Raw genomic sequence first — 16,158 nt, forward strand, 5'->3', positions numbered from 1 at the left:
CAGGCCAGTTCTTAGCACTGTGGCTTTAGTGTAATGGTCTTGCTGAAGACCTTTTGTCTGTATTCCCACAACAGGAACATTACCCTGGCTTTGATGGATGACAGATAAGGGTTATTCAAAACTGTGTTTTAAGCTGACATTAATAACCTTTACCTATTTTAATGTCAATCAGCAAGTGTTACAGTATGCTTACATTTACTGCAAAACACAGCTGAAGTATGTGTGTTGTTTTTTATTAGTTCTTTAAAATATACTTAAAAATCTAATTCGAATGGTGGTAAAACCTGTGAAACATTTCCATGAATTCTAGGGTTCCATGTGAAAACCACCAGAGTAGAATGACCCTCTATTTGTACTGTTAGTGTGTATCAAATATATGACTCTTAGATAATATAAACAGCCACTCAACCCTCTCCAGACTTATACATACATATAAGTAAGCGGTATCCCACAGGTAACTTCCTGATTCTGAATCTCTTTCCCCCTCCCTTACAGTAGCTAACTCTAAAGTTCTGACCCACTATCCTGAATCTCCAATCTCTGTTTTTACTCATACAAACAAGACCCTCTATTTCCTAGGCTGGTCTTCCAAGTTTCAACAATACAAACAATGTGACCGTGTGATGTGGGGGGAAAGGGGCGGTGTTATGTATGTGTTTGTATACTTGCTGGTAGTTAAAAGCAAACAAAAAATCCCCCAAGTCTGAAAACAGAGATTCTTTCACATTCAATTTACCATCTCTTCTTAGCCACCACCAAAACCAATTTGAGAATCTTAGCGAACCTAATAGCAGCTCTAAGTACGTCAAAATTGAAACCACATAATCATGCATACGGAAGTGTTTAGAAGTGAAGTATACAGATGCCTGAAGTTTACTCTGAAATGCATCCTAAAACTTAAGATGGACCGATGGATGGATATGTGATTAAAGCAAATATAGTAAAATGTTTAACTGTAGAATCTGGGTGGTAGAAATACAAGCATTCACTGTGTAACTTCAACTTTTCTGTTTGTAAAATTTCAAAATAAAATGTTGGGAAAATGATGCCATGTCACAGGAGGGACCATTCCTTTCAAGAATATGCTCCAATGATGTCAGAATACAGATATTAGCGGAACACGGAGTCAAACAAAGTTCCTGAGATTGTCCTGTGCAACACCACAGTAATGCTGTGGTTTGTGATTTATAAAATGCCTTTCACTTAATTAACTGTATCTCTAGCAAATGCCTACTAAGCCTCTGGCATTAAATAATAAATGAGCCTGGCTGGGTGTGGCTCAGTGGTTGAGCATCTAGGATCCAGGAGATTGTGGTTCGATTCCCGGTCAGGGCACATGCCCGGGTTGCAGGCTCAATCCCCAGTCAGGGGCGTGCAGGAGGCAGCTGATCAATGACGACTCTCTCATCACTGATGTTTCTATTTCTCTCTCCCCCTCTCCCTTCCTCTCTCTGAAATCAATAAAGATATATTTAAAAGTAATAATAATAATAATAAATGATATGGGAGACACCAGAGAAAACATCAGTATTCTTGCTCCCAAGGAGCATCCAGTTTCCTGGGGAAAGCAGAATACAACTTAAGACAGTGATACCAACCAAATCTTGACTCTTAGATTATCCTCACTGAAAAAATGGAAAATACCCAGGGGAAGACTGAGGAGTTTTGGTCAATATCCTGTGTAAATCTATGAGTACTGACAATACGGTGGACAAAGCTGGGTACATAAAGGATGGGCCAAAAATAATGGAACATATTGTATTGTTTTCAGGCTCAAACCTAACACGTGAGCCCAATGCCAAGGGTGGAGTGCATTCTCTCCAATTAGTCAGCACTAGAACCACTTTAGTAAGCAAAAGACACTATGGATAATGACTCCCCTAGCCCATGAATACTGACAACTACATACACAAACACTCATTAGAATCCACAGAAGATGCTCCACTGGTTCTGGGAAAGAAATCCTGGGAACATCTTAAGTGAATTATTGATTTACAACCCTGAAGAATGCATAAAAATGGTCTTGTCACATATGCTTAAGAGATATCCACAGACTCGCAAAGACTACAAATTCTCACCAAATTACCTAAAACCACTGCTTTACTTCTAAGGTGAAGAACTGTTCAACTAATTGTTTCTCCAATAAGTGGCTATCCCTCATTGAGAGATGTTATACAAAGTGCGAAGCTTATCTGGCTGATAGGACAAGAGAAGAAATCTACTATTCTAAATACATTTTTATGTATTTCATCCTTTTTAAATTTAAATTGATTTGATCCTTAGAGCTGTTTAGACAAAATTGAAATATTAACAGTTAAAGAAATAATAAAATAAATTATAACTATTATTAGCACAGTTCTCCATACTGGGCTTTCAACACACAAGGCTGATAAGAAAATAAATGATGATGACAAGGATAATGATAAAAGTACAACTCTTTCTGAAGCATTAAGGGCTTCGGACCTTAACATTTTGATTTCTGTATAAGTTTTGACCTCAGCTATGCTTACTTTACTGACCATAATAAAATGTATATGATTTAGCTATGACCTTAACTTAATATATTTTCTAAGTTCACAGTTCTAAGATATAACAGTCAAGGTTTCAAACCCAGAACTTAATAAGTATCCCAAATTCACCTCACAAGTATGGATCTCTTCTATAGGTGACCACCTGTTGTTGGCTTTGCAAGTCTTTGCCCTATGGACAAAAAAGTTGACAATGGAGAAAATCTTAAAATCACTTCCATATCCACTGAGTTTTATGATGTTAAAAATCTTAATAACTATTCACAAGTTCCTATTGTACTTGAGCTGAACTTGATGACAGAACTGAATTCTAATACTATGTTGGGGAGTAAAGATGCAAGGACTTGCAAATAAATAAATTATCCATAAGTAAACTAACACTGTATACACTAGCCTTAAATAAAGTAAAACACCCTTGATTAGATTTTGGATAAATTATTAAATTTCTAAAACTGGAGTCTCCTTGCAAATCTCAAAGGATCATATGGGAAAGGATAAGAAGTTTTAAAGGGTCATTTGAACCAACTGAAATCCAAGATGGTTTGACTCTAGTTGCCTTAGAGATCTTCATTTCACATCAACTGGGTATGGATGGAACACTATGTTTGAATTTCAGTGTCAAGATCTGACTTCTTCCATGGGAATCCTAGCGAAGCCCAACCTTTATTGTGGACTTGCACAGCACGGTTTAATACACTTGAATTCTGAAATATGGTTTGAACACATATATACAAGCAAATTTATAGTTCTGTAATTGATAAAGGAAGTAATTTTTAAAAATAAAATTGTAGTATCAATGTTCCCATTGATTTAATTAATATTCTTATAAAAGATTCTCTTATAAAACGTTCTTGCCCTAGTCAGTGTCACTCAGTGGTTAGAGCGTCGGCCTGCAGACTGAAGGCTCTGGGATTTGACTCTGGCCAAGGGCATGTACCTTGGTTGCAGGCTCGATCTCCGGCCCTGGTCTAGTCTCGTGCAGGAGGCAACCAATCAATGTGTTTCTCTCACATCGATCTCGATCTCTCTCTCTGTCTCTCTGTCTCTCTCTCCCTCTCCACTCTCTCCAAAAAGCAATGGAAAAAATACGCTGGGGTGAGGATTTAAAAAATAAATAAAAATAAAAATAATAAAATGTTCTTACATACAACTCATTCACATTAACTAAATATTTGATTTCATTGAAAAGAAAATTACTTCCCAGGCCACTAGCAATGTTGTGTGAGTGTGTATAAATTTATCTAAAAGACTTCTCAGCTTTCTTTACAAGTGCTATATGAACTCTGATCGAAGACAGCATAAGAATTGAAGACTCTGGAGATTCCACTTTTCAGAAGTCCAGTCGGGACCCTTTCTCTAAAAGTGGCAGTTTCTCTCCTCAAGTGAAAATGAATTCCTTCTAAATCAGAGGCTGGGAAAGTTAGGAGATGTACAAGAGGTCAAAATTAAGTCCATTAAATCCCGGCCCCAGATTTAGTCACCATAGAGACAGGGAAGATAAATAAACCAGTAACCTTAACAAATGTGCTGCACCTTTGCCAGACATATCTTTGACTTACCATTATTTTTACTTAAGTATCTTTCAGTCCAAACATAACTGATGATGAAGACTACAAAACCAAACAGAACTAGGCCCAAAAGAAATAGGAACACTCAAGCAGGCAAAGGGCAGGCAAAGAGTCAAGAGCTACCCCCTTCGTAATGTGCTCTCTGTTCCCCTTGAAAAACGATTGCAACATGAGGCTCCAGAGGCAATGACATATGGGGAAAATATGTGGTGCTAAAGCCAGAGGAAACCATGTCAAAAAAGAAAAACAGACATGAAGTAACTGACCTAATTAAAGGAGAAAAGTATACTTACAGCAGGGAACAAGGATATCTGAAACAGGGACTACAACTGAAAGGGAGGGGATGCTGAAAGAGGCTCATGACACTACAGTGACAACTTGTTACTTATCTAAATGAAACCAGAAGATGAAATTATAGCATCCCTCGAATTATGGCTGCATCAAGGTTCTAGTTCAGTTTTTAGACATAGGATTCACTCCCTGGCACTTCTATACATTAATGAGAAGCTCTGAGACAAACATTTATACTTTGTCATGTGAGACACCTAGATGCCTCTATACCAACCACAAGAAACGAAGAAAGAAAAATGGGGGCTCAGGATGATGGAAGAAAGCAGCAAGCAGGAACCGTATCACCGGAACTCCATGTTAGGCTCTGGGCATCAGTCCTCATTGTGGTTCAGTTATTTGCTAAACACCCATTGTGTGAGCAGGGGGAACACTGCTGTTGTGATATGGAGTTGATTTAAGTAGGTAAAAGCTGAAGATCCTCAACCTCTAAGCAAGCATATACTTATGGTAAAATGTACAAATAATAGGACAATAATACAAATAAAACCTCAAATAAAGTATTACTTACATTTGTCCATGTGCCTTCCAGTTCTTGTCCGTGTGTACATATCTCTTTACAAGGTTATAAATCACAGCATATACACAATTTTGTATCCTGCATTTTTAATAAGGCTATATTATACAAATTCATGTTGCTCTGCTGCTGTCAGAATTATAATTTTGGACAGATCCATGGAATTCCACTGCATAGAGTACCACAATTACTTAACCAAAAATATCTGATGAACAAATGAACCATTACTCTAATGCTGGACATTTAAATTCTTTCTAATTTTGTATCCTTATAAATAACATTGTGCTGAATACCTAAAACATATAGCTTCCTTTCTTTTCTTAGGGAAATTTGTTTCTTAGAAATTCCCAAAATAGGATTAGTGGATTAAGTGGTACCAATCTTGCTATATATACTAAGCCAAATAATGTTCTACAAGGCTTTTTAACCAACTTACAATGCTACCAGCAACAAGTCAGTGTTTGTCAGTTTCAAGATAACTGTGTTAGCATAGGGATTCCTTTTTGTTTTTCTTGATGTAATAGGTGAAAAATGTACTTTGTTGTCATTTGAATATGTTTGTTTTTGCATACCAGAGAGGCTGACCGGTTCTTCCATGCATTTATTTACTTTGTGATTTAATGTGAGTGACTTTTGCATGCCTTCCTACTGCAGAATTCATTCAGTCAACAGTTATGGCACATCTACCCTAGGTCAAGCCTGTGCCTAATGATCTATATGAGCTCTGTGAGCAATATGGAAATTATCTTGTCAAACTCACAGACTTTTCCTGGTGTGTTTTCCTTTTCGTTAGTTATTTTTTCCACCTTTATTTAAATATAAATAACAAAACTGTACATATTTAAGGTACAATATGATGATTTGACATATATATACATTGTGAAATGATCCCCACAATCTAGTTAATTGACGTACCTATCACCTCAGAGTTACCATTGTGTGTGGTGAGCATACTTAAGATCGACTTTCTTAGCAAATTTTTATATATTTGAATCTGTTGATCTCTTCCTTTGTTACTTCTATCATTTTATAGCTTACAAAGTTATCATATATCCAGGGATCTGATATTTATCTATTTTCAGTGGTCTTATTTATAAGTTTTCTAAGAGTCTCATAAATATATTCTCCTATAATTATAAAATAAAAAGCTCTAAACCCTACTTCATGATTCTTAGCTTTAACATATATAGCTTTTTTTTTTTTTTTTTTTTTACCAGAAGCACTTAATTTGAAACAAGTTTTAAAATAAAAGTTAGGTTTATTGTTTATATGGGTATGTTGTATTAAAAAAACACACACAATGATTGCACCTGGCCAGCGTGGCTCAGTGGTTGAGCATCAACCTAGGATCCAGGAGGTTGTGGTTCGATTCCCATTCAGGGCACATGCCTGGGTTTCAGGCTCGATCCCCAGTAGGGGGCGTGCAGGAGGCAGCCGATCAATGACTCTCTCAAATCACTGATATTTCTATCTCTCTCTCTCCCTCTCCCTCTCTCTGAAATCAATAAAGATATATTAAAAAACAACAACAACAATTGCTTTTTTTTTTTAACTTACCATGCTGCAACTAGAAGTGAAGACTGGTTTATTTATGAAGCTTCAACCCCAAATAGTCTGGCTAAGATCTCCTCTTTCTCAGGACAAAGTAAAAAAATATTTAGAACCATCATTGCATGACTGCCTTTTCTTGGGATCGCTTTAGGGTAGAGTCCCTCACTACTCAAAGAGCAGTGGGTCCTCAGACTAGCGGTAGTGTAACCTGGTGCTGGTTGGACTCACAGGAACTCATGCCCTGCCCCTGACCTGCTGTGTCAGAATCTACATGTTCAAGTATGAAAAGCACTAGGGTAGACCACAGGAATCCTTTAAACTCTGCTGATGCTCCTTCTCTCAATCAGACACCACTGGGAGATATCCCTCTCCTTAAATGTTTACCCTCAGCCCATTTAATACAACCCCTTAAAATGAACATTATCCAACATCCTGCACCTGAAAAGCAACAAGCTGATATTTTGAGAGAAAGGATACATCTAAGTTTGCAGCCTCAATTTCATCTAGACCAGGGGTTGAAAACACACATGCTTGTAAGAGCTAAGCAGGCTTTTCCTATGAGTAAAACATTCAGGTAATGGCAACTGCCCTTGTCCTCAGTGTCAAGGAGGTAACAGTCGTGAAGACTGTGGCACATTTCAGAGTTCATGTTCCATCTAAAGATACAGCAGCTATTTGGCTCCAGCCTAGTGTTACCCAATAGGAATGCAGGCTCAACATTGCCAGATCTTCTGATATTTCAAGAGAAGCTAAAAATCTGGATTTTTGAAAATGTGAAATCTCTCAATTTTTAAATGCTGGCAATTCACGTACAAATTTAAAAGAACACCTCTGTGTGCCAGATCCAGCCCACCAGTTTGAGACCCTGGCTCTAAACTGATGATTTCCAAACTCTTTAAGTTTGTGTAACCCATCTGTGCTGATTTTCATGCTTACTGCTAGTGCACCAAGGAGAGAGGTGACATCAACATAAATGGTACAAATCATATCACGATGACTACTATATTCTAAATTTTTGTTTTGTGATTATTAAAAACTGCCAAATCAATAATGAAAGTGACCATGTCAGTGATACAAGTATTTTCTAGATGTGAAATACCTGTTTAATTAACAATATTGTCCCTACCACAAAAGTAAATAGAGTGCCCAACTCATCTATGTGTTAAGAATTATGTTGTGTTAAAGTTTTTGTTCCAAATAATTCCATAACTAGAAGGCAGCCAAATGGAATAATTTCAAGTTCTTCAATTATAAACTTTACCTGTGATAAATGCTGTGTTAAACATAAGATGGGAAACATCTAAAAAAACCAAAATATCCTCCTGTGGAAGCTGCAAAATCCATTTTCCTAAACTGTTCAATTATTCCAAACTTTTAAAAAATAGAGTGTAAAATACACCATTTACATTTGGTTTCATTTTGGGGGCATTTGGGTCCCAAGCATAGCCACATTTCCAGAAATTACTGCATACTTTATTATTTGCACATGCTTCTATGGAGGTGGCATAAATCACAGGCTCAGAGCAGACTGGATATAGGGATTTTGAATTGCACCCGTGAATGCAAACTGGTCTACTCAGTGCTGGCAATTTAATTTTAAAAGCAAATCGATTTCAGTCAACCTCATCTGCAAAAGGGAAAATAATCATCTAGGGATGTCCTACACTTGAAGAACATCAGACTAAAATGTATTATTCTTTTTGTTTTGCTCACTCCTACACTCCTGGTGTGGTACATAGTAGGGCTGAATGAATGAATGAAAGGAAGGAAGAAAGATCGCAAGATACAACTGCATTGTGGCTTTGAACTCTTTTACATCAATCCTATATATTTCTGTCCTGGTGAAACAGAATTTAACAGATTATATTTAATAACTCGGCTGAGAAACTCACTGCTCTAAAAGAAACCCAAGTTTTGGTAAAATTAAAGATATCATTGGCGTCTTCTTAATATAAAACCACTTCAAAACTGTATTCAAAAAGCTTCAATTAAAAGGTTCCATTTTAGGAGTACAGTCTTGTACACATAGTTTCTATCAAAGTTTTTTTTCTTTAAAAATTTTTTTATTGACTTTTTTAGAGAGAGGGAGGGGGGAACATCGATGTGAGAGAGAAACGTCAATTGGTTGCCTACTGGACATGCCCGAAATGGGGATTGAACCCACAACCTGGGTATGTGGTCTGACCAGAAATCAAACCCACCCCCTTCTGGTGTATGGGATGACACTCAACCAACTGAGCCACACCAGCCAGGGCTTAAATTTTTTTAAATTAAATTTATTGGGGTGACTGGTTAATAAGAATAGGTTTCAAGTGTATAAATCTACGATACATTATCTGTATATTGAAGTTTTCTACTGATGAGGTTTGTCCAAGTGGCAGATTGCTGTGGAATGACTAAGGGCAAACAATGCACATGAATGGCCAAGTTTTACCTAGCCAGCATTTCCAACTAAATGGATGGGGAGATGCTTTCCCCTTCTGCATATCTCCTTGAACAACCTAGTCTCTGTTTCCATGGGGAAATTAAAATAAGAGCTGTGAAAGGGCTCAGAGCTAACATCTTTGCTCTTTAGACAGAGCACAGTGCTTTCCACCTGCACTGGGAAGGGTTCCTCAGAGGAGGGTAAGAGAGTCATAACCTCCAGCTTGAGCCGAAGCAGTTCTGCTTGGTGTTCTCTATTGGGGTTAGACCTAAGGTTTTATTGGAAAACAGGTTTCTATCATTTTAAAAAAAACTTTGAACACGTTTTAGGTAAAGGTCAAGGATGATAGGGCTTAGACTCAAAGACGGAAGAGTCCATCTCTGGCAGCTGAGAGAAACTGCCTAGTCTTCTGTCACTGGGCCAGGATAAAGCCCTGGGCCCTAGGAAGGACTTCCGACCTCTACCATAATTGATGACATTGAAAAAATTCTGATTAAACACTTCTAAAGATAAGTCCTACTTTTTTTACTCTTAAGGTTTAATAATATTTAGGTATTTGAATATATATATATATATATATATTTTAATTTGTGAATTATTCTGCAATAAGTAGATTTAACAAATTCAACTGTTGCCGCCTAGTAAGCATCTACCCTAACCGAAATACTAAGGACCTAATGTTAAATGTGGAACTGTGCATGGAGGCAGGGCAGGGTGGAGGGGAAGACAAAAACCTGTTGATGGCCCTGGCCTTTGTGGCTCAGTGGTTGAGCGTCATCCCATGCACCAAAGGGTCACTGGTTTAATTCCCAGTCAGGGCACATACCCGGGTTACAGGCTTGATCCCTAGTAGGGGGCATGCAGGAGGCAGCCAATCAGTGTTTCTCTCTCAACATCGATGTTTCTCTCTCCCTCTTTCTTTTTCCTCTCTGAAATCAATAAAAACATATTTTTTTAAAAAAACACACCTGTTGATGGATGAAACTGGAAATCCTGGTTGGTCTGGTGCTGGCAAATGTTATATCCTCTCTCATAAATGCATGGAGACTGGGGCACAAAAGGAGAGAGACCAGGGCCTCTTCCATTCTGCGTGGATGAACCATCTTTGAGATTACCTCCTTTCATTATTTTCAAAGGTGAGTATCCAGTCTCTCAAAGAGAGAAATGGGTAACCCTGGATCATCGTGGAGAAGACATAAGCCACCATGGCTAGGTAAAGAGGACAGAGGACACCAATCCAATGTGTTAAATGAAAAGGCTGGTCAATCTGGCTGCTCCCACCAGTGCGACAGTGCTCTGAACTTGAGTACTAATTAGAAAAAAAAAATCTTCTGACCCATGTTAATGTAACCTAATGGAAGCATTCTTTGGCATTCTTACCATCAGATTTTACAGAGGCATCCTGCACCTCAGCTCCTTTCACTGACAGTTGACTGGGTCAGCCCAATCTCCTCACAGTGTCAGCAAGAATCCTTTCCCTTCATCCCAGTATTTGCTCCATGCAGCTTTCCTGCTCCCTACTGTTCATGCTGTGACATGAGCAGATCTTTATTTTCAAACAGACCTAAACAGTTTTGTTGTGCTTGGCACATTCACTTTTCATGCCCCCAAATTAAAAGCAAATGAGTTTTTCCCCCCTTGAAAAGGCATTCCCCAGAGAGCTAATATTTAGGGTAAGCAGTGATAATGGTTGGGTCAATTAAAATGAACCCTTTTAAAACTACTGTACACATAAAGCTCTTCATACAATGTCAACCCTAACACTACAAATTGGAAGGCTGGAGATCAGTGTAAGAACAATTAGTAGTACTTACCTCACACTGGATGTGTGGACAATGGGATGTATTCGGCAAGGGCTGGATATCGTCAACAACTTCCAATGTGCCTAAGTCAGGAAAAAATGAAAATCAAGAGGCAAAGTTACCTTTTCAGAAAAGTTTGAAATTCTAAAAAAAAAGATCAACTTCCTTTGAAATGGCTCACGGTAATGCATTCTACTTTGTATTTATTACCCTTAAATTTAAAGGAAAACTGCCAAGATGTTCTGCATATTTCCCCAAATGTCTGTTTATCATATAACATTCTCACCGGCAGTGGACCTGGCCACTTCATTATCAAGCTGGATTAGCACAAACACTCAGCATTGTTAGTGGAGTGAGCTCATGGCCTATTTTGGTTTTAAATTAACATTTGGCAATCACCCGGGTAATCAAAACAAATGACTCAGTCATTTAGAATAGATTTATTAGTTGAGCCTTTCCCCCTTCTTTTTAACATCTTTAGAATATTTTGCCATAGGAGGGCTCAGATCCAGACAGAATGTAGAGCACAAGTCACCAGAGGAATATTTAGAGGTGTTGCCATGGAGATGAGGTGCCCTATGACGGTTGAAGTTATCTCCAATCAACAATAGGACTGGGATACAGGCTGGTGGGCAGGCGCATCCCAGTGCGGATGGTTCCACATCACATCACTAGGAAACAGGTGTGCCCTGTGCTTTTTCCATCAGGGCACAAAGACAGTACACCCCGACCTGCTGCCCTACCCACAGGCATGGTCATCCCCCTTATTACCGGCCCCTCTCATTATTCAGAAAGGACTGGCTGGGACTAAGGAGAGAGGAAGTTTGATCACTGTATTATCCCCAATGTGTGAAATCCTGAAGCTCATACCAAAAGCACTTTTATATCAACTGTGAAATGTTCACAGAGCAAATGAAATCTGAGGAAAAGACAGCTCTGTAACAGAAGGGCCCACTGCTGTAATCCCATGCCCAGAACAGTGCCTGGCATACAGAAGTATCTACCAAATGAAACTGGGCAAAGATAAACCAAGAATTATAACCAGGCTCGTAACTGCCCCCCACTTGCCCCCAACCAACTGTTTACTGTTTCCAGTATGACCATCAAACAAGCAGTGGTTAGAGATTTTGATATTCATTTATCCTCACCCGAGGACATGTTTATTGATCTTTAGAGAGAGAAGGACAGGGGAGAGAGAGCAAAAGAGATAGCAATGTGAGAGAGAAACATCAATCGGTTGCCTTCTGTATGCACCCCGACCAGAGATCAAATCTGCAACCTAGATATGTGCCCTGACCAGGAATTGAACTTGCAACCTTTTGGTGTACAGATGACACTCTAACCAACTGAGCAACCTAGCCAGGGACAGAGACTTTTAAAAATGTTAACATGACCTCCTGGTTCATAGGCATGGCTCAGTGGTTGAACGTCAACCTATGAACCAGGAGGTCAAGGTTGGATTCCCAGTCAGGACACATGCCCGGGTTTCAGGCTCAATCCCCAGCAGGGGGCATGCAGGAGGCAGCAGATCAATGACTCATCATTGATGTTTCTCTCTCTCTCACTCCCTTCTTCTCTCTGAAATCAATAAAAACATATTTTATAAATAAATAAATCAATGTTAATGTGCTGGAAAATAAATAGCTGGTTCAGTTAGCTCAATAGGCTAATGGGTTCCTCTGTTTAGAGATATTAATGACAGCTTTCATTGTTAAAGGTACCTCTTCAGAACTCAAAACGGACAAGTCTGCTGACTACAGAGTCAGGGTTCTTGTCTACCAGGTCAAAAGTCCAGAGGAAAACGAATTTGTGCCAGCAGTGAAGAGCCAACCTTCACAAGCTTATCCTTAAGTAGAAAGAATATTTTCATATACTATCATATGAATATGTATTACTTGTTTCATATTATGACTCCTTTGTCCTACAGGACTTCAAGTTTCTTGGTTGCAGGGACAGAATTCCTTATTTCTTTTCTATCTCTCATACTTAGCATGGTTTGTATATACAAAAGTCTTTTTCTCGGTCTCATCTCCCACTACCCACATCCTACTCATATGGAAATCAAAGTGCCACACCCCTCCTGCAGCTGCAGCAAGAATGCAGCATGGCACAGCTGTTCACAGCAAGGGTGCCAGAGTCTGAATGCCTAGGTTCAAATACTGCCCCCACCTCATACTAGCTGTACAACCTCACTCTCAGCCGCACAATGGTAACGCACAGAGGTTCTGTAAAGTGGTAAGAGGGCACTATATGTAAAGTACTTAACAGTGCCTCACACATAAAAGGTACTCACTGCATATCAGATCTATAGTTATCATTATAATTATAGCAGGTGCAGAGTAAAAATGTTATCAAACTTGGATAATGATGTCATATGCTACTGTCACAATGCTTGGCACCAAATATATCCCTCTTTAGATTCAACCCAACTTAAATTTCCAACTTAAATCCATCACACTCTAGATTTAGTATACTGTACTATTTTATTTTACACACCCTTCTGGAACCGATATTTTTCCTGGCAATGGATTTGATACATACTGGGTTCTACTTGAAGGAATCCAGCTCTCCACTTAAAGAACCAGAATAGCTTCTTCCCTAAGACCCTAAACCTGCCAGTATTTTCCCTGCCTTATCTCTATCTGCTCCCCATCTCTACAAGTTCAGGCTTTGAGGGGCCCCTGGCAGGTCCGGGGTACCAGAGAACTTGTCTTCTGGTAACCACAACAGGACTGGCTCTCTTCCTTTCAGAGGAAGTCCTTGCATGTCATGCTCCCTGACACCCGCCAGAGGGCAGAAGAGAAAGGCCCAAAGGCTAAGCAGGCAGAGCTCTCACATTGGGGTCTAACTTGGGGCCTTGCCAGGGGAGTCTTAGGTTCCATAGCTCATAGTTTCATCAAGAACTAGACCACAAGAATGATAAAAACTGACAGCAAGATTTTAATAGCATTTGTAGTTCTGTTTCACTTTATGGTCTGTGCTAGTGTGTCCCACTTAACACTTAGTTGGGTTGGGAAGATGGAGACACTCATGGCAGGTAGAACTGTATATACTTTTGAGTCTGCAATGTGTAATTGTATGCTTCTGACAGACATAATACAAACTGTGTTAACAATATTGCGCAAGTCAAAGAATTAAAAAAAACGCCAAAAAAAACCCAAAAAACAGAACAGCAGCCAAACACACTGGGTAAAATGTGATGACAGCAAATAATCCAAAATAAAACCCAAACACTTTAGGGGCAGTCATGCTTTTAAATAAATCATGCTAATCTTATCCCACCCTGATAGAATTAATAAGTGAAATTAGACAAATCATTTATATTATTCCAGAAGAAGCCAGTAGCTATGTTCTTGTCACATTTAGCATACACAATCATTCTCCTTCAGTTTAACAATAGTACTGTGGTCACAGACACTGGTGACCCTAGCACTACTGTCAGTCAAGCTTAAATGGTCCCCATATCACCAACCAATTGGGTGAATTATGTGAAAAAATACAATCCAGAGACAACAGCGGTTTGAATGACCCTAAAAGACCAATTTAATCAATCAAAGTGGATGAGCCCCACAGAAGCATTGTCCCCTTTCAATTCTTTGACTGTGACTGTCATGGCAACCACCTAAGAAACCAAAGAGCGGTGAACCCCAGATATCTTTTTTTTTAATCTTTATTGATTTCAGAGAGAGAAAGAGAGAGGGAGAGAGAGAGATAGAAACATCAGTGATGAGAGAGTCATTGATAGGATGCCCCCTGCACGCCCTCTGTTGGGGATCGAGCCCGCTATTGGGGCATGTGCCCTGACCTGGAATCAAACCATGATCTCCGGGATCAAAGGTTGATGCTCAACCACTGAGCCACACCTGGCCGGGCCCAAATATCTTCTTAATTAGGTACACTTTTGATGGTAACAGGTGACTTAGACTTCTCATTTTTCCTACTTTAATTCAAATACTTACACTATGGTAGTCAGAAACAGTGGCTTACGCACCTTTCCAAACACATTTTAAATGTTACCACAAAATTCAATAATTAATACAAATGAGATGGCTACTGATCCTTTATTTTAGCAGAAGAACTGGTAAACTGGCTCTCATTCGGCAAAATAATTTATTGGCGTAAATAAATGGTTCAGATGATAGATGCCTCATTTTTAATAATTTCAACATAATCGAGATCTGAAAAAACTATCAAATATTTAACAATCTCTTAATAAATAAACAAAAAACAAAAGGCTATTATGTTATATAATAAAATCTAATTTTGTGTCCTTATATTAAGATTTAGTCTAGAGTATATCTGGCGATGTGTATCAGGTGATATACTCTATATTATGTCTAGAAGACCATCTATTCCACACAATTTTCTACATTTATTTTATATGATATAACCATAATATTCTTCACAATTTGGAAGAGAAAGGTTTATCCTTATTCAGTTGGAGAAAAGACATGTTATTTTTTAAAAGGTGTATCTACTAGATACACTACACGTTTAAAGTTGTGATCAGTCTAGATTTCCCCCTGGATTTTTAGTTTCTTCAGAAAACTAGAAAGTATACAGATTTACCAAAGTTAGAGTGGTGAGCCATTTTTAAACCTTGCATTGGAATACAGGAAACCCTTTAAAATATGGGATTTGCTTTTATAGGTTTCCAAACTAGTAAATGAAAGGTATCTTTCCTCCTGGATATGGCACGACCTACAAATTCAGTGCCCCCATGATGCCCAATAAACACTAAGGAACTCTTTTGATGGGTCATTTCTGGATGCAAATTTAAATAATTTTTTGGTCAAAAGAGGGGCTAAGCAATAAAATATATTTGTTTATTTTTTGACTGGAGTAATAAAACATTGAGAATAATTTTGCAACAAAAGGGACTACATCATACTATAAAAGCTACATAGCAAAGGAAACCGTTTAGAAAAGGAAAAGACAACCTACTGAATAGGGGAAAATATTTTCAAATCATATATCTGATAAAGGGCTAATATCCAAAACACAGATTTGGGCAAAAGTAGGTTTATAGTTGTTCATATAGAAAATAATACAATAATTAATAAATAATAATTCAAGAATAAACTGTTTTGTGTACTCACAACTGTAAACCTACTTTTGCCCCACCCTGTATATAAAGAACTCATAAGACCCAATGGCAAAAACAAAACAAAACAAAGAAACAAAACAAAAAGAAAACCAATCTGATTAAAAAATGGGCAGAAGGTCTGAAGAGGTATTTTTCCCCCCAAAAAACCAACAACCATACAGATGGCCAATCTACATAGATGATGCAAATTAAAACCACAATGAGATAGGATAGCACCTCACACCTGTCAGAATGGCTATCATCAATAAACCCACAAACAACAAGTGTTGTTGAGGATGTGGAGAAAAGGGAGCCCTTGTGCACTGTCTGGTG

General features: G+C 38.4%; 1 protein-coding gene across 1 annotated transcript in view; it reads right to left on the bottom strand.

Annotated features, from left to right (window-relative positions):
- The window catches only part of FHL1 (four and a half LIM domains 1), a 59,879-nt gene that overhangs the window by 27,340 nt on the left and 16,381 nt on the right, over positions 1–16,158 (bottom strand). Inside the window, exon 2 of the mRNA XM_087813638.1 lies at positions 10,752–10,822. The gene's annotated coding sequence lies outside the window, so the exon portion shown is untranslated. The remainder of the gene's footprint in view (positions 1–10,751; positions 10,823–16,158) is intronic.

This window comes from Miniopterus natalensis, chromosome X (assembly GCF_054644295.1).
Source record: "Miniopterus natalensis isolate mMinNat1 chromosome X, mMinNat1.hap1, whole genome shotgun sequence".
Classification (NCBI taxonomy): Eukaryota; Metazoa; Chordata; class Mammalia; order Chiroptera; family Miniopteridae; genus Miniopterus; species Miniopterus natalensis.